The sequence below is a fragment of the Pseudophryne corroboree genome, chromosome 6, assembly GCF_028390025.1.
Source record: "Pseudophryne corroboree isolate aPseCor3 chromosome 6, aPseCor3.hap2, whole genome shotgun sequence".
Taxonomy (NCBI): Eukaryota; Metazoa; Chordata; class Amphibia; order Anura; family Myobatrachidae; genus Pseudophryne; species Pseudophryne corroboree.
The window spans coordinates 757,687,683-757,707,530 of NC_086449.1; the positions used below are offsets into that span (position 1 = coordinate 757,687,683).

At 46.9% G+C, this 19,848-nt stretch overlaps 1 long non-coding RNA gene across 1 annotated transcript in view; it reads right to left on the minus strand.

Moving 5' to 3' along the window:
- Window positions 1-4,023: 4,023 nt before the first annotated feature.
- LOC134935673 (uncharacterized) overlaps window positions 4,024-19,848 on the minus strand; it is a 36,593-nt gene continuing 20,768 nt past the window's right edge. The window contains exon 3 of the long non-coding RNA XR_010180332.1: window positions 4,024-4,669. This is a non-coding gene — a long non-coding RNA (uncharacterized LOC134935673). The remainder of the gene's footprint in view (window positions 4,670-19,848) is intronic.

Genomic DNA, 19,848 nt, shown 5'->3' on the forward strand with positions numbered 1-19,848 from the left:
CCCGGCCAGGGGTGACTAGTTGTATTTTTGATGCCACGGCCGCAGGGCACTATATAAAAGTGACCCCCGGCTGTGGCATTATCTGTCCAGCTAGTGGAGCCCGGTGCTGGTTTTAAAAATACGGGGGACCCCTACTCTTTTTGTCCCCCGTATTTTTGGAACCAGGACCAGGCGCAGAGCCCGATGCTGGTTGCTTAAATATGGGGGAACCCCTGTCAATTTTTTCCCCATATTTCTGCAACCAGGATCGGCTCAAAGAGCCCGAGGCTGGTTATGCTTAGGAGGGGGGACCCCACGCAATTTTTTTAAAGAAAATAACCACTTTCCCACCCCTTCCCACTGATATACATGCACGGATCTCATGGATCCCTGCATGCCTATACAATCACGGATTAAAAAAGCAGGTCTGTTTTTTTTTAGCACTTTTTTACGAATTGTAATTTTTCACGGCAGTGTTTTTTTTTTTTTTTGCTTTGCACTTCTTAGTAAATTACCGAGATTCATACTTAAACAGCCGCGTTTTGACCGATGGTGTATTCATTTGTATTTTTTTTGTTGGACTTCCAAAAAATTACGAATGCCCTCATCACTGCCGTGATTTGAGTTTAGTAAATTACCGAGATGACACTTTGATGAAAAAACGGCATCTCGGTCAAAATCGGGACCTTAGTAAATTTACCCCAGTGTATTGGTTTTGTGATCCAGCTTTGGCAAAACCACCCTAACATGTTTTGAATCTGGATTTTTTTTATTTTTAATTGCTGTAATCTGGATCTGTTGCACTTGCCAATGGTGCCCCACTCGGTCCCCTCCCCCCGGGCCCCATTGTTGCCGATGTCGCTGGGTACACACATCGGGTAGTGTGTATCCAGCATAAGAGATGCACAGGAGATAAAGACAGTGGGGAGAAGGAGAATGAAAGTAGCGGTCATGGAGAGAGAGTTGGGGATAAAGGGGGACATGTACTAAGCAGTGATAAAAGTGGAGAAGTGAGCCAGTGGAGAAATTGCCCATGTCAACCAATCAGCTGCTCTGTATACTGTTATAGTATGCAAATTATAAATGTTACGTCAATGCTGATTGGTTGCCATGGGCAACTTCTCCACTGGCTCACTTCTCCACTTTTATCACTGCTTAGTAAATGTCCTCCAAAGTGTCCATGGGAGAGAATGAGGGGGCAGTGATAGAGACAGTGAGGGGAGGGAGAAGTAAAGGGGGTGATAGAGTGAGATGCATGGGGAGAAAGCATTGGGAGAAAGAGATTGGGTGTGAGAGAGAAAAAGAGGTGAAGAGAAAGAGAGGGGTGGAGCGGAGTTGTGGAGACAGCAGAAAAAAATTGGTACTTTGTTGTTAAAAAAGACTCCCTTGGACTACCTGTTATTGATCTTTTGTAATGCAGATAAGAAAAGCCGAATGATTGGAATAAGAAAAGAGGTGGTTTAAATCTCTAGGATGGAGGGTACTGATCACAAGTTTTGTTATGTTGGTTGTTTATTTAAGGGGCTGGTGATGTAGGACAAACCCTCTTTTCTTCCAGACTTCCCACTTTTCCTTCTCTTTGAAGGTTTTTTTTTTTTTATGTTGGCTGTGTTGCGATGGGAAAGAACGGCAGGCCACCAGTCCAGGTGCAATTGTTTAGTTGTGGTGTGCTGCCTGTGTTGACTGCCAATTGGCTGTACCATCCTACCGGGGTGCAGTATCATCACCCACATGTGTGGGTAGTCAAGGTAGAAGGGGAGTGGATACCTTTTTCTGCTTATGGGGGTTTTATAGTTGTGTTTGTGCACTCTGGGCAGTAACCACCTGCAACGTCTGTTGTTGGTAGTGTTTGGGTATTGCAGACTGGCTGATTTTTGTAAGTCTTTTCTTTTATTATTATTATTATCCTTTATTTATATGGCGCCACAAGGGTTCCGCAGCGCCCAATTACAGAGTACATAAACAAATAATCAAACAAGAAAACAGCAACTTACAGTTGACGACAATATAGGACAAGTACAGGGTAAATAAACATAGCTACATCAGCAGATGACACTGGAATAAGTATCAGGTGGCAGAAGACTGCTGGATTTGGTGCAGTTGAAGATTATTAAAGTAAGAAAAGGGTAAGCACATGAGGGAAGAGGGCCCTGCTCGTGAGAGCTTACATTCTAACGGGGAGGGGTAGACAGACAGGGGTGAGACAGATGGGGTACATAGAGAGCGTGGAACAGAGGTTTAGGATGAGATTTGGCTGGGTTTGGTGTAGAAGTGGGTCTTCTTTGCCACTATATATCCTTACATGATAATCATATTGCATTCAATAAATTGATAACAATCTGCCAAAATCTACGTCTCAGAGTCTTTATTTACTTTAGAGTTAAGGTTAAGTGGTTTGTAACGATGACACACCTCATCCAATAGAAGGTTTTGATGATCTCTGTTGCTTTCCTGTAGCTCCTTTTTGCTCTGTGGTTGCTGTTAGACGTAAGGGATTATCAACATTTGGGATTTGCTCCAGACAGAGAGGGAAGCTGTGGGATTTCTCCAGCAGAGGGCCATTTTGAGCAGTGTCAGGATGTGCAATGAACCTGCATGTAGCATAGGTATACTAAGCAGGGCTGCTAAGAGAAATCCTGGGCCCCGGTACAATAACTTCCTGGGCCCACCAGCCCCCACTGGAGGGGGTGTGACCACAGCATGCTGAGGGCATGGTCACTCCTCTTTGGGGTGGTGTCTAGCACATCAGAAGTACCCACTCACAGGAGCATGGTATGCCTCCCAGCCAGGGCAGTAGAGAGCCTGGCTGGGCCCCCGTACTTTTCAGGGGGTATGGCCTAATCAAAGGAGGCGTAGACCTAGGCCCCCACTGGGCCCCTCTATCAGACCTGGGCCCAGGTAATTTGTACCCTCTCCCACCATCTCTCGGCACCACTGATACTAAGCACTGCTTTAGTATTTGGTTATACAAAAATGTAAATGCTACAAACCAAAATGTTACAGTGTTGTTAGGAAGAAGTTATTGAACCACAGGGGGTTATTCAGGTATGTCAGCAAACCAAAAAAACTACACTAACGGGCAAAACCATGTTGCACTGCAGGTGGGGCAGATATAACGTGCAGAGGGAGTTAGATTTGGGTGGGTTATTTTGTTTCTGTGCAGGGTAAATACTGGCTACTTTATTTTTACACTGCAATTTAGATTTCAGTTTCAGTTTGAACACACACCACCCAAATCTAACTCTCTCTGCACATGTTATATCTGCCCCTCCCCCCTGCAGTGCAACATGGTTTTGCCCATTAGTGTGCGTTTTGGTTTGCTAACAAACCTGAATAAATGGGCATACACACGAGTAGATTTTGCCTCAATAAAGATAAAGATTTCCCTTGAAATGTCCCCAGCAGCAGAATGACCAAATAGTGCATAGGAAGAGGATGAGATCGAGCTGCCAACTACTGTATGCCCTTATACTGCCGCCTTTCACCCATCACTGCCACCCACCAATATGTGGTGCTGCCCACTGTGCAATGAAAAACACAAAGTTTTTTTTAATCAAAATGTTTTATTAAATCCATTTGGAGTGGATTCATTGATAAATATCAGGCCGAGTTCCTATAGACTCGCAAAACCTATTGGAACAAAGTGTAAAAAACATGCATTTCAACAAGTGGGCAGGTACAATAAAGGGTTAAACAGTGATACAGACATAGCTAAGGTCAAGAAGAAGAAACTGAATCTAAGAACCATGGGGGTAATTCCAAGTTGATTGCAGCAGGAAATTTTTTAGCAGTTGGGCAAAACCATGTGCACTGCAGGGGGGGGGGGGGGGGGCAGATATAATATGTGCAGAGAGAGTTAGATTTGGGTGGGTTATTTTGTTTCTGTGCAGGGTAAATACTGGCTGCTTTATTTTTACACTGCAATTTAGATTGCAGATTGAACACACCCCACCCAAATCTAACTCTCTCTGCACATGTTATATCTGCCCCCCTGCAGTGCACATGGTTTTGCCCAATTACTAACAAACTTGAAGCTGCGATCAACTCAGAATTACCCCCCATATTCATTCAAGAACACAAAAAAATATAAAGAGTCACAACGTCTCTAGACGGTTTCAATGAAGGTCATAAACCAAACTTATGGTACTATGGGGGTCATTCTGACCCGTTCGCTCGCTGCTTTTTATCGCAGCCAATCGAACGGGTACCCGCTGCGCATGCGTCGGAGTGTATCTGGCACTGGGGGGATGGCTGCCTATTTTGTCAGTCCCGGACCGCACAATTTCTGGTGGCAGCCCTGGGTGGCAGAGGGACACCCGTTGCGGAGAGGTGGCTGTTTGATGTCTGCGCAAGGTGTCTAGTATGTGATTTTATTACAATAGTGGAATCATCCAAATCTTCAGAGATCCCATGTATCATAGTATCATGTATCATGTATCAGATGCTTACAATGTTTCTGTTGGGATTCACTCATGCGCCGCATTTTGTTCCCAACATATTTCTGAAAATGTCAAAATAATCAGGCCTAGGCATGCTGAAAAAACTGCTAAGGAGGGTCAGCGCTTGATTTTTTGGAGCGGCTCAGATGCTTCCTGTTGGGGGGGGGCATGGGTGTGGTCTCCACTGAAGTTTCCGCAACTTCTGAGTCCTCACGAGAGGCAGAGATGACCTCCAGGTCTGGGGTGCACACCTGTAAAATAATACAATAGTTAAACTCCATGTATTTATTAGAGATGAGCGGGTTCGGTTCCTCGGAAACCGAACCCGCCCGAACTTCAGGTTTTTTTTACACGGGTCCGAGCGACTCGGATCTTCCCGCCTTGCTCGGTTAACCCGAGCGCGCCCGAACGTCATCATCCCGCTGTCGGATTCTCGCGAGGCTCGGATTCTATCGCGAGACTCGGATTCTATATAAGGAGCCGCGCGTCGCCGCCATTTTCACACGTGCATTGAGATTGATAGGGAGAGGACGTGGCTGGCGTCCTCTCCGTTTATAGAGAGTGAGACTAGAGTAGAGAGAGACACAGTATTATTTTACTTTAGTAATTTTGGGGAGCATTAGGAGGAGTACTACTACTTGCTGAAGTGATAGTGTGACTGTATATCTGACTTGTGGGGGAGACAGTGGGGAGCAGTTAGAGTCTGAGAGCAGGAGTACATATTTTAACGTACAGTGCACACTTTTGCTGGCACTCTGCTGCCAGAGTGCCACACTGCCATTGTGACCACACTGACCACCAGTATATATTGTGATTGTCTGCTTAGGAGTACTACTTGCAAGTTGCAGATAGTGTGACCAGTGACCTGACCACCAGTTTAATTAATCACCACCAGTTTAATATATATATATATATATATATATATATATATATATAAAATTGTATATAATATATATATAATTGTATATGTATACCGCACCTACCCGTGTTTTTTTTTTCTTTTCTTTCTTCTTGATACATACTACTATAGTAGCTTACTGTAGCAGTCTGCGGTGCTGCTGAGCTGACAGTGTCCAGCAGGTCCGTCATCAGTCATTACATAATAAATATATATACCTGTCCGGCTGCAGTACTAGTGATATTATATATATATATATATATATATATATATATATTAATTTCATCTCATTATCATCCAGTCTATATTAGCAGCAGACACAGTACGGTAGTCCACGGCTGTAGCTACCTCTGTGTCGGCAGTCGCTGGTCCATCCATAATTGTATACCACCTACCCGTGGTTTTTTTTTTTCTCTTTCTTCTTGATACATACTACTATAGTAGCTTACTGTAGCAGTCTGCAGTGCTGCTGAGCTGACAGTGTCCAGCAGGTCCGTCATCAGTCATTACATAATAAATATATATACCTGTCCGGCTGCAGTACTAGTGATATTATATATATATATATATATATATATATATTAATTTCATCTCATTATCATCCAGTCTATATTAGCAGCAGACACAGTACGGTAGTCCACGGCTGTAGCTACCTCTGTGTCGGCAGTCGCTGGTCCATCCATAATTGTATACCACCTACCCGTGGTTTTTTTTTTCTCTTTCTTCTTGATACATACTACTATAGTAGCTTACTGTAGCAGTCTGCGGTGCTGCTGAGCTGACAGTGTCCAGCAGGTCCGTCATCAGTCATTACATAATAAATATATATACCTGTCCGGCTGCAGTACTAGTGATATTATATATATATATATATATATTAATTTCATCTCATTATCATCCAGTCTATATTAGCAGCAGACACAGTACGGTAGTCCACGGCTGTAGCTACCTCTGTGTCGGCAGTCGATGGTCCATCCATAATTGTATACCACCTACCCGTGGGTTTTTTTTTCTCTTTCTTCTTGATACATACTACTATAGTAGCTTACTGTAGCAGTCTGCGGTGCTGCTGAGCTGACAGTGTCCAGCAGGTCCGTCATCAGTCATTACATAATAAATATATATACCTGTCCGGCTGCAGTACTAGTGATATTATATATATATATATATATTAATTTCATCTCATTATCATCCAGTCTATATTAGCAGCAGACACAGTACGGTAGTCCACGGCTGTAGCTACCTCTGTGTCGGCAGTCGCTGGTCCATCCATAATTGTATACCACCTACCCGTGGTTTTTTTTTCTCTTTCTTCTTGATACATACTACTATAGTAGCTTACTGTAGCAGTCTGCGGTGCTGCTGAGCTGACAGTGTCCAGCAGGTCCGTCATCAGTCATTACATAATAAATATATATACCTGTCCGGCTGCAGTACTAGTGATATTATATATATATATATATATTAATTTCATCTCATTATCATCCAGTCTATATTAGCAGCAGAGACAGTACGGTAGTCCACGGCTGTAGCTACCTCTGTGTCGGCAGTCGCTGGTCCATCCATAAGTATACTAGTATCCATCCATCTCCATTGTTTACCTGAGGTGCCTTTTAGTTGTGCCTATTAAAATATGGAGAACAAAAATGTTGAGGTTCCAAAATTAGGGAAAGATCAAGATCCACTTCCACCTCGTGCTGAAGCTGCTGCCACTAGTCATGGCCGAGACGATGAAATGCCAGCAACGTCGTCTGCCAAGGCCGATGCCCAATGTCATAGTACAGAGCATGTAAAATCCAAAACACCAAATATCAGTAAAAAAAAGACTCCAAAATCTAAAATAAAATTGTCGGAGGAGAAGCGTAAACTTGCCAATATGCCATTTACCACACAGAGTGGCAAGGAACGGCTGAGGCCCTGGCCTATGTTCATGGCTAGTGGTTCAGCTTCACATGAGGATGGAAGCACTCAGCCTCTCGCTAGAAAAATGAAAAGACTCAAGCTGGCAAAAGCACCGCAAAGAACTGTGCGTTCTTCGAAATCCCAAATCCACAAGGAGAGTCCAATTGTGTCGGTTGCGATGCCTGACCTTCCCAACACTGGACGTGAAGAGCATGCGCCTTCCACCATTTGCACGCCCCCTGCAAGTACTGGAAGGAGCACCCGCAGTCCAGCTCCTGATAGTCAGATTGAAGATGTCAGTGTTGAAGTACACCAGGATGAGGAGGATATGGGTGTTGCTGGCGCTGGGGAGGAAATTGACAAGGAGGATTCTGATGGTGAGGTGGTTTGTTTAAGTCAGGCACCCGGGGAGACACCTGTTGTCCGTGGGAGGAATAGGGCCGTTGACATGCCTGGTGAAAATACCCAAAAAATCAGCTCTTCGGTGTGGAAGTATTTCACCAGAAATGCGGACAACATTTGTCAAGCCGTGTGTTGCCTTTGTCAAGCTGTAATAAGTAGGGGTAAGGACGTTAACCACCTCGGAACATCCTCCCTTATACGTCACCTGCAGCGCATTCATAATAAGTCAGTGACAAGTTCAAAAACTTTGGGCGACAGCGGAAGCAGTCCACTGACCAGTAAATCCCTTCCTCTTGTAACCAAGCTCACGCAAACCACCCCACCAACTCCCTCAGTGTCAATTTCCTCCTTCCCCAGGAATGCCAATAGTCCTGCAGGCCATGTCACTGGCAATTCTGACGAGTCCTCTCCTGCCTGGGATTCCTCCGATGCATCCTTGCGTGTAACGCCTACTGCTGCTGGCGCTGCTGTTGTTGCTGCTGGGAGTCGATGGTCATCCCAGAGGGGAAGTCGTAAGCCCACTTTTACTACTTCCACCAAGCAATTGACTGTCCAACAGTCCTTTGCGAGGAAGATGAAATATCACAGCAGTCATCCTGTTGCAAAGCGGATAACTGAGGCCTTGACAACTATGTTGGTGTTAGACGTGCGTCCGGTATCCGCCGTTAGTTCACAGGGAACTAGACAATTTCTTGAGGTAGTGTGCCCCCGTTACCAAATACCATCTAGGTTCCACTTCTCTAGGCAGGCGATACCGAGAATGTACACGGACGTCAGAAAAAGACTCACCAGTGTCCTAAAAAATGCAGTTGTACCCAATGTCCACTTAACCACGGACATGTGGACAAGTGGAGCAGGGCAGGGTCAGGACTATATGACTGTGACAGCCCACTGGGTAGATGTATGGACTCCCGCCGCAAGAACAGCAGCGGCGGCACCAGTAGCAGCATCTCGCAAACGCCAACTCGTTCCTAGGCAGGCTACGCTTTGTATCACCGGTTTCCAGAATACGCACACAGCTGAAAACCTCTTACGGCAACTGAGGAAGATCATCGCGGAATGGCTTACCCCAATTGGACTCTCCTGTGGATTTGTGGCATCGGACAACGCCAGCAATATTGTGTGTGCATTAAATATGGGCAAATTCCAGCACGTCCCATGTTTTGCACATACCTTGAATTTGGTGGTGCAGAATTTTTTAAAAAACGACAGGGGCGTGCAAGAGATGCTGTCGGTGGCCAGAAGAATTGCGGGACACTTTCGGCGTACAGGCACCACGTACAGAAGACTGGAGCACCACCAAAAACGCCTGAACCTGCCCTGCCATCATCTGAAGCAAGAAGTGGTAACGAGGTGGAATTCAACCCTATATATGCTTCAGAGGTTGGAGGAGCAGCAAAAGGCCATTCAAGCCTATACAATTGAGCACGATATAGGAGGTGGAATGTACCTGTCTCAAGCGCAGTGGAGAATGATTTCAACGTTGTGCAAGGTTCTGCAACCTTTTGAACTTGCCACACGTGAAGTCAGTTCAGACACTGCCAGCCTGAGTCAGGTCATTCCCCTCATCAGGCTTTTGCAGAAGAAGCTGGAGGCATTGAAGGAGGAGCTAAAAGGGAGCGATTCCGCTAGGCATGTGGGACTTGTGGATGGAGCCCTTAATTCGCTTAACAAGGATTCACGGGTGGTCAATCTGTTGAAATCAGAGCACTACATTTTGGCCACCGTACTCGATCCTAGATTTAAAACCTACCTTGGATCTCTCTTTCCGGCAGACACAAGTCTGCTGGGGTTCAAAGACCTGCTGGTGACAAAATTGTCAAGTCAAGCGGAACGCGACCTGTCAACATCTCCTCCTTCACATTCTCCCGCAACTGGGGGTGCGAGGAAAAGGCTCAGAATTCCGAGCCCACCCGCTGGCGGTGATGCAGGGCAGTCTGGAGCGACTGCTGATGCTGACATCTGGTCCGGACTGAAGGACCTGACAACGATTACGGACATGTCGTCTACTGTCACTGCATATGATTCTCTCCCCATTGAAAGAATGGTGGAGGATTATATGAGTGACCGCATCCAAGTAGGCACGTCAGACAGTCCGTACTTATACTGGCAGGAAAAAGAGGCAATTTGGAGGCCCTTGCACAAACTGGCTTTATTCTACCTAAGTTGCCCTCCCACAAGTGTGTACTCCGAAAGAGTGTTTAGTGCCGCCGCTCACCTTGTCAGCAGTCGGCGTACGAGGTTACTTCCAGAAAATGTGGAGAAGATGATGTTCATTAAAATGAATTATAATCAATTCCTCCGTGGAGACATTGGCCCTCATTCCGAGTCGTTCGCTCGGTAATTTTCTTCGCATCGCAGCGTTTTTCAGCTTAGTGCGCATGCGCAATGTTCGCACTGCGACTGCGCCAAGTAATTTTGCTATGAAGATAGTTTTTTTACTCACGGCTTTTTCTTCGCTCCGGCGATCGTAGTGTGATTGACAGGAAATGGGTGTTACTGGGCGGAAACACTGCGTTTTATGGGCGTGTGGATAAAAACGCTACCGTTTCCGGAAAAAACGCAGGAGTAGCTGGAGAAACGGGGGAGTGTCTGGGCGAACGCTGGGTGTGTTTATGACGTCAAACCAGGAACGACAAGCACTGAACTGATCGCAGATGCCGAGTAAGTCAGAAGCTACTCTGAAACTGCTAAGTAGTTTGTAATCGCAATATTGCGAATACATCGTTCGCAATTTTAAGAAGCTAAGATACACTCCCAGTAGGCGTAGGCTTAGCGTGAGCAACTCTGCTAAATTCGCCTTGTGAGCGATCAACTCGGAATGAGGGCCATTGACCAGCAGCAATTGCCTCCACAAAGTACACAGGGAGCTGAGATGGTGGATTCCAGTGGGGACGAATTGATAATCTGTGAGGAGCGGGATGTACACGGTGATATATCGGAGGATGATGATGAGGTGGACATCTTGCTTCTGTAGAGCCAGTTTGTGCAAGGAGAGATTAATTGCTTCTTTTTCGGTGGGGGTCCAAACCAACCCGTCATTTCAGTCACAGTCGTATGGCAGACCCTGTCACTGAAATGATGGGCTGGTTAAAGTGTGCATGTCCTGTTTATACAACATAAGGGTGGGTGGGAGGGCCCAAGGACAATTCCATCTTGCACCTCTTTTTTCTTTCATTTTTCTTTGCGTCATGTGCTGTTTGGGGAGTGTTTTTTGGAAGGGCCATCCTGCGTGACACTGCAGTGCCACTCCTAGATGGGCCAGGTGTTTGTGTCGGCCACTAGGGTGAGGTCGCTTATCTTACTCACACAGCTACCTCATTGCGCCTCTTTTTTTCTTCTTTGCGTCATGTGCTGTTTGGGGAGTGTTTTTTGGAAGGGCCATCCTGCGTGACACTGCAGTGCCACTCCTAGATGGGCCAGGTGTTTGTGTCGGCCACTAGGGTCGCTTAGCTTAGTCATCCAGCGACCTCGGTGCAAATTTTAGGACTAAAAATAATATTGTGAGGTGTGAGGTGTTCAGAATAGACTGAAAATGAGTGGAAATTATGGTTTTTGAGGTTAATAATACTTTGGGATCAAAATGACCCCCAAATTCTATGATTTAAGCTGTTTTTTTAGTGTTTTTTGAAAAAAACACCCAAATCCAAAACACACCCGAATCCGACAAAAAAAATAATAATTTACTTAACGATAATTCTATTTCTCGTAGTCCGTAGTGGATGCTGGGGACTCCGTCAGGACCATGGGGAATAGCGGCTCCGCAGGAGACAGGGCACAAAAATAAAGCTTTAGGATTAGGTGGTGTGTACTGGCTCCTCCCCCTATGACCCTCCTCCAAGCCTCAGTTAGGATACTGTGCCCGGACGAGCGTACACAATAAGGAAGGATATTGAATCCCGGGTAAGACTCATACCAGCCACACCAATCACACCGTATAACTTGTGATCTGAACCCAGTTAACAGTATGACAAATGTAGGAGCCTCTGATCAGACGGCTCACAACAATAACAACCCGAATTTGTTTGTAACAATAACTATGTACAAGTATTGCAGACAATCCGCACTTGGGATGGGCGCCCAGCATCCACTACGGACTACGAGAAATAGAATTATCGGTAAGTAAATTCTTATTTTCTCTAACGTCCTAAGTGGATGCTGGGGACTCCGTCAGGACCATGGGGATTATACCAAAGCTCCCAAACGGGCGGTAGAGTGCGGATGACTCTGCAGCACCGAATGAGAGAACTCAAGGTCCTCCTCAGCCAGGGTATCAAATTTGTAGAATTTTGCAAACGTGTTTGCCCCTGACCAAGTAGCAGCTCGGCAGAGTTGTAATGCCGAGACCCCCCGGGCAGCCGCCCAGGATGAGCCCACTTTCCTTGTGGAATGGGCCTTGACAGATTTAGGTTGTGGCAAGCCTGCCACAGAATGTGCAAGTTGAATTGTGCTACAAATCCAACGAGCAATCGTCTGCTTAGAAGCAGGAGCACCCATCTTGTTGGGTGCATACAATATAAACAGTGAGTCAGACTTTCTGACTCCCGCCGTTCTTGAAATATATATTTTCAATGCCCGGACCACGTCCAACAACTTGGAATCCTCCAAATCGTTAGTAGCCGCAGGCACCACAATAGGCTGGTTCAGGTGAAACGCTGACACCACCTTAGGCAGAAAATGAGGACGCGTCCGCAGTTCTGCCCTGTCCGTATGGAAAATCAGATATGGGCTCTTATATGATAAAGCCGCCAATTCTGATACTCTCCTGGCTGAAGCCAGGGCCAGTAGCATGGTTACTTTCCATGTAAGATACTTCTACTCCACCGATTTGAGCGGCTCAAACCAATGGGATTTGAGAAAATCCAAGACTACATTAAGATCCCACGGTGCCACTGGGGGCACAACCGGGGGCTGTATATGTAGTACTCCTTTTACAAAAGTCTGGACTTCAGGAACTGAAGCCAATTCTTTCTGGAAGAAAATCGACAGGGCCGAAATTTGAACCTTAATGGACCCCAATTTGAGGCCCATAGACAATCCTGTTTGCAGGAAATGTAGGAATCGACCCAGTTGAAATTCCTCCGTGGGGGCCTTCCTGGCCTCACACCACGCAACATATTTCCTCCAAATGCGGTGATAATGTTGTGCAGTCACCTCCTTCCTGGCTTTTACCAGTGTAGGAATGACCTCTTCCGGAATGCCTTTTTCCCTTAGAATTCGGCGTTCAACCGCCATGCCGTCAAACGCAGCCGCGGTAAGTCTTGGAATAGACACGGTCCCTGCTGAAGCAGGTCCCGTCTTAGAGGTAGAGGCCACGGATCCTCCGTGAGCATCTCTTGAAGTTCCGGGTACCAAGTTCTTCTTGGCCAATCCGGAGCCACTAGTATCGTTCTTACTCCCTTTTGCCGTATAATTCTCAGTACTTTTGGTATGAGAGGCAGAGGAGGGAACACATACACTGACTGGAACACCCACGGTGTTACCAGAGCGTCCACAGCTATTGCCTGAGGGTCTCTTGACCTGGCGCAATACCTGTCCAGTTTTTTGTTGAGGAGGGACGCCATCATATCCACCATTGGTTTTTCCCAACGGTTCACAATCATGTGGAAGACTTCTGGATGAAGTCCCCACTCTCCCGGGTGTAGATCGTGTCTGCTGAGGAAGTCTGCTTCCCAGTTGTCCACTCCCAGAATGAATACTGCTGACAGTGCTATCACATGATCTTCCGCCCAGCGAAGAATCCTTGCAGCTTCTGCCATTGCTGTCCTGCTTCTTGTGCCGCCCTGCCTGTTTACGTGGGCGACTGCCGTGATGTTGTCCTACTGGATCAACACCGGCTGACCCTGAAGCAGGGGTTTTGCCAGACTTAGAGCATTGTAAATCGCTCTTAGCTCCAGTATATTTATGTGAAGAGACATCTCCAGGCTTGACCATACTCCCTGGAAGTTTCTTCCCTGTGTGACCGCTCCCCAGCCTCTCAGACTGGCATCCGTGGTCACCAGGACCCAGTCCTGTATGCCGAATCTGCGGCCCTCTAACAGATGAGCACTCTGCAACCACCACAGAAGAGACACCCTTGTCCGTGGCGATAAGGTTATCCGCTGATGCATCTGCAGATGTGATCCGGACCATTTGTCCAGCAGATCCCACTGAAAAGTTCGTGCGTGGAATCTGCCGAATGGAATCGCTTCGTAAGAAGCCACCATCTTTCCCAGGACTCTTGTGCATTGATGCACAGACACTTTCCCTGGTTTTAGGAGGTTCCTGACAAGTTCAGATAACTCCCTGGCTTTCTCCTCCGGAAGAAACACCTTTTTCTGAACCGTGTCCAGAATCATTCCCAGGAACAGCAGACGTGTCGTCGGGGTCAACTGAGATTTTGGAAAATTCAGAATCCACCCGTGTTGTTGCAGCACTAGTCGGGTTAGTGCTACTCCGTCCTCCAGCTGTTCTCTGGACCTTGCCCTTATCAGGAGATCGTCCAAGTAAGGGATAATTAATACGCCTCTTCTTCGCAGAAGAATCATCATTTCGGCCATTACCTTGGTAAAGACCCGAGGTGCCGTGGACAATCCAAACGGCAGCGTCTGAAACTGATAATGACAGTTTTGCACCACGAACCTGAGGTACCCTTGATGTGAAGGGCAAATTAGGACATGCAGGTAAGCATCCTTTATGTCCAGGGACACCATAAAGTCCCCTTCTTCCAGATTCGCTATCACTGCTCTGAGTGACTCCATCTTGAACTTGAATTTTTGTATGTACAGGTTCAAAGATTTCAGATTTAGAATAGGTCTTACCGAGCCGTCCGGCTTCGGTACCACAAATAGCGTGGAGTAATACCCCTTTCCCTGTTGTAGGAGGGGTACCTTGACTATCACCTGCTGAGAAAACAGCTTGTGAATGGCTTCCAATACCGTCGCCCTGTCTGAGGGAGACGCTGGCAAAGCAGACTTTAGGAACCTGCGAGGGGGAGACTTCTCGAATTCCAACCTGTAACCCTGAGATACTACCTGCAGGATCCAGGGGTCCACCTGTGAGCAAGCCCACTGTGCGCTGAAATTCTTGAGTCGACCACCCACCGCTCCTGAGTCCGCTTGTAAGGCCCCAGCGTCATGCTGAGGGCTTTGCAGAACACTGAGAGGGCTTCTGTTCCTGGGCAGGGGCTGCTTGCTGCCCTCTCTTACCCCTTCCTCTGCCCCGAGGCAGATATGACTGTCCTTTTGTCCGCTTGTTCTTATAGGACCGAAAGGACTGCGGCTGAAAAGACGGTGTCTTTTTCTGTTGGGAGGGGGTCTGAGGTAAAAAGGTGGATTTTCCGGCAGTTGCCGTGGCCACCAGATCCGATAGACCGACGCCAAATAATTCCTCCCCTTTATACGGCAATACTTCCATATGTCGTTTGGAATCCGCATCACCTGACCACTGTCGCGTCCATAAACTCCTTCTGGCAGATATGGACATCGCATTTACTCTCGATGCCAGAGTGCAAATATCTCTCTGAGCATCTCGCATATAAAGGAAAGCATCCTTTAATTGCTCTATAGTCAATAAAATACTGTCCCTATCCAGGGTATCAATATTTTCAGTCAGGGAATCCAACCAGATGACCCCAGCACTGCACATCCAGGCTGAGGCGATGGCTGGTCGCAGTATAACACCAGTATGTGTGTATATACTTTTTAGGGTAGTTTCCAGTCTCCTATCAGCTGGATCCCTGAGGGCGGCCGTATCAGGAGACGGTAACGCCACTTGTTTTGATAAGCGTGTGAGCGCCTTATCCACCCTAGGGGGTGTTTCCCAGCGCGCCCTAACCTCTGGCGGGAAAGGGTATAATGCTAATAACTTTTTTGAAATTAGCACTTTTCTATCTGGGTTAACCCACGCTTCATCACATACATCATTTAATTCCTCTGATTCAGGAAAAACTACAGGTAGTTTTTTCACCCCCCACATAATACCCCTTTTTGTGGTACTTGCAGTATCAGAGATATGCAAAGCCTCCTTCATTGCCGTGATCATATAACGTGTGGCCCTACTTGAAAATACGTTTGTTTCATCACCGTCGACACTAGATTCAGTGTCTGTGTCTGGGTCTGTGTCGACCGACTGAGGTAAAGGGCGCTTTACAGCCCCTGACGGTGTCTGAGACGCCTGGGCAGGTACTAACTGGTTTGCCGGCCGTCTCATGTCGTCAACTGATTTTTGTAATGTGCTGACATTATCACGTAATTCCATAAACAAAGCCATCCATTCCGGTGTCGACTCCCTGGGGGGTGACATCACCATTATCGGCAATTGCTCTGCCTCCACACCAACATCGTCCTCATACATGTCGACACACACGTACCGACACACAGCAGACACACAGGGAATGCTCTTATCGAAGACAGGACCCCACTAGCCCTTTGGGGAGACAGAGGGAGAGTTTGCCAGCACACACCCAAGCGCCATAATATATATGGGAACAACCTTATATAAGTGTTGTTCCTTATAGCAGCTTAAATATATCAAAATATCGCCAAAAAATGCCCCCCCTCTCTGTTTTACCCTGTTTCTGTAGTGCAGTGCAGGGGAGAGTCCTGGGAGCCTTCCTCACAGCGGAGCTGAGCAGGAAAATGGCGCTGTGTGCTGAGGAGAATAAGCCCCGCCCCCTATTTCGGCGGGCTTTTCTCCCGGAGTTTTAGATATCTGGCATGGGTTAAATACATACATATAGCCTCAATGGCTATATGTGATGTATTCTTTTGCCATAAAGGTATTAAATATTGCTGCCCAGGGCGCCCCCAGCAGCGCCCTGCACCCTCCGTGACCGCTTGGTGTGAAGTGTGTGACAACAATGGCGCACAGCTGCAGTGCTGTGCGCTACCTTCATGAAGACTGAAGAGCCTTCTGCCGCTTGTTTCCGGACCTTCAATCTTCAGCATCTGTAAGGGGGGTCGGCGGCGCGGCTCCGGGACGAACCCCAGGGTGAGACCTGTGTTCCGACTCCCTCTGGAGCTAATGGTGTCCAGTAGCCTAAGAATCCAATCCATCCTGCACGCAAGTGAGTTGAAATTCTCTCCCCTAAGTCCCTCGATGCAGTGAGCCTGTTGCCAGCAGGACTCACTGAAAATAAAAAACCTAAAAACTTTTTCTAAGCAGCTCTTTAGGAGAGCCACCTAGATTGCACCCTGTTTGGACGGGCACAAAAACCTAACTGAGGCTTGGAGGAGGGTCATAGGGGGAGGAGCCAGTACACACCACCTAATCCTAAAGCTTTATTTTTGTGCCCTGTCTCCTGCGGAGCTGCTATTCCCCATGGTCCTGACGGAGTCCCCAGCATCCACTTAGGACGTTAGAGAAAATTCGGTGAGGTTTTGCCAAAACGCGGTCGAACCCAAAACACGGCCGCGGAACCGAACCCAAAACCAAAACACAAAACCCGAAAAATTTCAAGTGCACATCTCTAGTATTTATTAGAGATGAGCGGGTTCGGTTTCTCTGAATCCGAACCCGCCAGAACTTCATGTTTTTTTTCACGAGTCCGAGCGACTCGGATCTTCCCGCCTTGCTCGGTTAACCCGAGCGCGCCCGAACGTCATCATGACGCTGTCGGATTCTCGCGAGGCTCGGATTCTATCGCGAGACTCGGATTCTATATAAGGAGCCGCGCGTCGCCGCCATTTTCACACGTGCATTGAGATTGATAGGGAGAGGACGTGGCTGGCGTCCTCTCCGTTTAGACACTTGATTTACTAATTTTGGGGAGCATTAGGAGTACTCAGTAGTGTACAGTGCAGAGTTTTGCTGATAGTGACCAGTGACCACCACTTTTATTTATAATCCGTTCTCTGCCTGAAAAAAGCGATACACAGCACACAGTGACTCAGTCACATACATACCATATCTGTGTGCACTGCTCAGGCTCAGGCCAGTGTGCTGCATCATCTATATATATTATATATCTGTCTGACTGCTCAGCTCACACAGCTTATAATTGTGGGGGAGACTGGGGAGCACTACTGCAGTGCCAGTTATAGGTTATAGCAGGAGCCAGGAGTACATAATATTATATTAAAATTAAACAGTGCACACTTTTGCTGCAGGAGTGCCACTGCCAGTGTGACTAGTGACCAGTGACCTGACCACCAGTATATAATATTAGTAGTATACTATCTCTTTATCAACCAGTCTATATTAGCAGCAGACACAGTACAGTGCGGTAGTTCACGGCTGTGGCTACCTCTGTGTCGGCACTCGGCAGCCCGTCCATAATTGTATATACCAGTGACCTAACCGTGGTTTTTTTTTCTTTCTTTATACATACATACTAGTTACGAGTATACTATCTCTTTATCAACCAGTCTATATATTAGCAGCAGACACAGTACAGTGCGGTAGTTCACGGCTGTGGCTACCTCTGTGTCGGCACTCGGCAGCCCGTCCATAATTGTATATACCAGTGACCTAACCGTGGTTTTTTTTTCTTTCTTTATACATACATACTAGTTACGAGTATACTATCTCTTTATCAACCAGTCTATATATTAGCAGCAGACACAGTACAGTGCGGTAGTTCACGGCTGTGGCTACCTCTGTGTCGGCACTCGGCAGCCCGTCCATAATTGTATATACCAGTGACCTAACCGTGGTTTTTTTTTCTTTCTTTATACATACATACATACTAGTTACGAGTATACTATCTCTTTATCAACCAGTCTATATATTAGCAGCAGACACAGTACAGTGCGGTAGTTCACGGCTGTGGCTACCTCTGTGTCGGCACTCGGCAGCCCGTCCATAATTGTATATACCAGTGACCTAACCGTGGTTTTTTTTTCTTTCTTTATACATACATACTAGTTACGAGTATACTATCTCTTTATCAACCAGTCTATATATTAGCAGCAGACACAGTACAGTGCGGTAGTTCACGGCTGTGGCTACCTCTGTGTCGGCACTCGGCAGCCCGTCCATAATTGTATATACCAGTGACCTAACCGTGGTTTTTTTTTCTTTCTTTATACATACATACTAGTTACGAGTATACTATCTCTTTATCAACCAGTCTATATATTAGCAGCAGACACAGTACAGTGCGGTAGTTCACGGCTGTGGCTACCTCTGTGTCGGCACTCGGCAGCCCGTCCATAATTGTATATACCAGTGACCTAACCGTGGTTTTTTTTTCTTTCTTTATACATACATACTAGTTACGAGTATACTATCTCTTTATCAACCAGTCTATATATTAGCAGCAGACACAGTACAGTGCGGTAGTTCACGGCTTTATTCTACCTAAGTTGCCCTCCCACAAGTGTGTACTCCGAAAGAGTGTTTAGTGCCGCCGCTCACCTTGTCAGCAATCGGCGTACGAGGTTACATCCAGAAAATGTGGAGAAGATGATGTTCATTAAAATGAATTATAATCAATTCCTCCGCGGAGACATTGACCAGCAGCAATTGCCTCCACAAAGTACACAGGGAGCTGAGATGGTGGATTCCAGTGGGGACGAATTGATAATCTGTGAGGAGGGGGATGTACACGGTGATATATCGGAGGGTGAAGATGAGGTGGACATCTTGCCTCTGTAGAGCCAGTTTGTGCAAGGAGAGATTAATTGCTTCTTTTTTGGGGGGGGTCCAAACCAACCCGTCATATCAGTCACAGTCGTGTGGCAGACCCTGTCACTGAAATGATGGGTTGGTTAAAGTGTGCATGTCCTGTTTTGTTTATACAACATAAGGGTGGGTGGGAGGGCCCAAGGACAATTCCATCTTGCACCTCTTTTTTCTTTTCTTTTTCTTTGCATCATGTGCTGATTGGGGAGGGTTTTTTGGAAGGGACATCCTGCGTGACACTGCAGTGCCACTCCTAGATGGGCCCGGTGTTTGTGTCGGCCACTAGGGTCGCTAATCTTACTCACACAGTCAGCTACCTCATTGCGCCTCTTTTTTTCTTTGCGTCATGTGCTGTTTGGGGAGGGTTTTTTGGAAGGGACATCCTGCGTGACACTGCAGTGCCACTCCTAGATGGGCCCGGTGTTTGTGTCGGCCACTAGGGTCGCTAATCTTACTCACACAGCTACCTCATTGCGCCTCTTTTTTTCTTTGCGTCATGTGCTGTTTGGGGAGGGTTTTTTGGAAGGGCCATCCTGCGTGACACTGCAGTGCCACTCCTAGATGGGCCCGGTGTTTGTGTCGGCCACTAGGGTCGCTAATCTTACTCACACAGCTACCTCATTG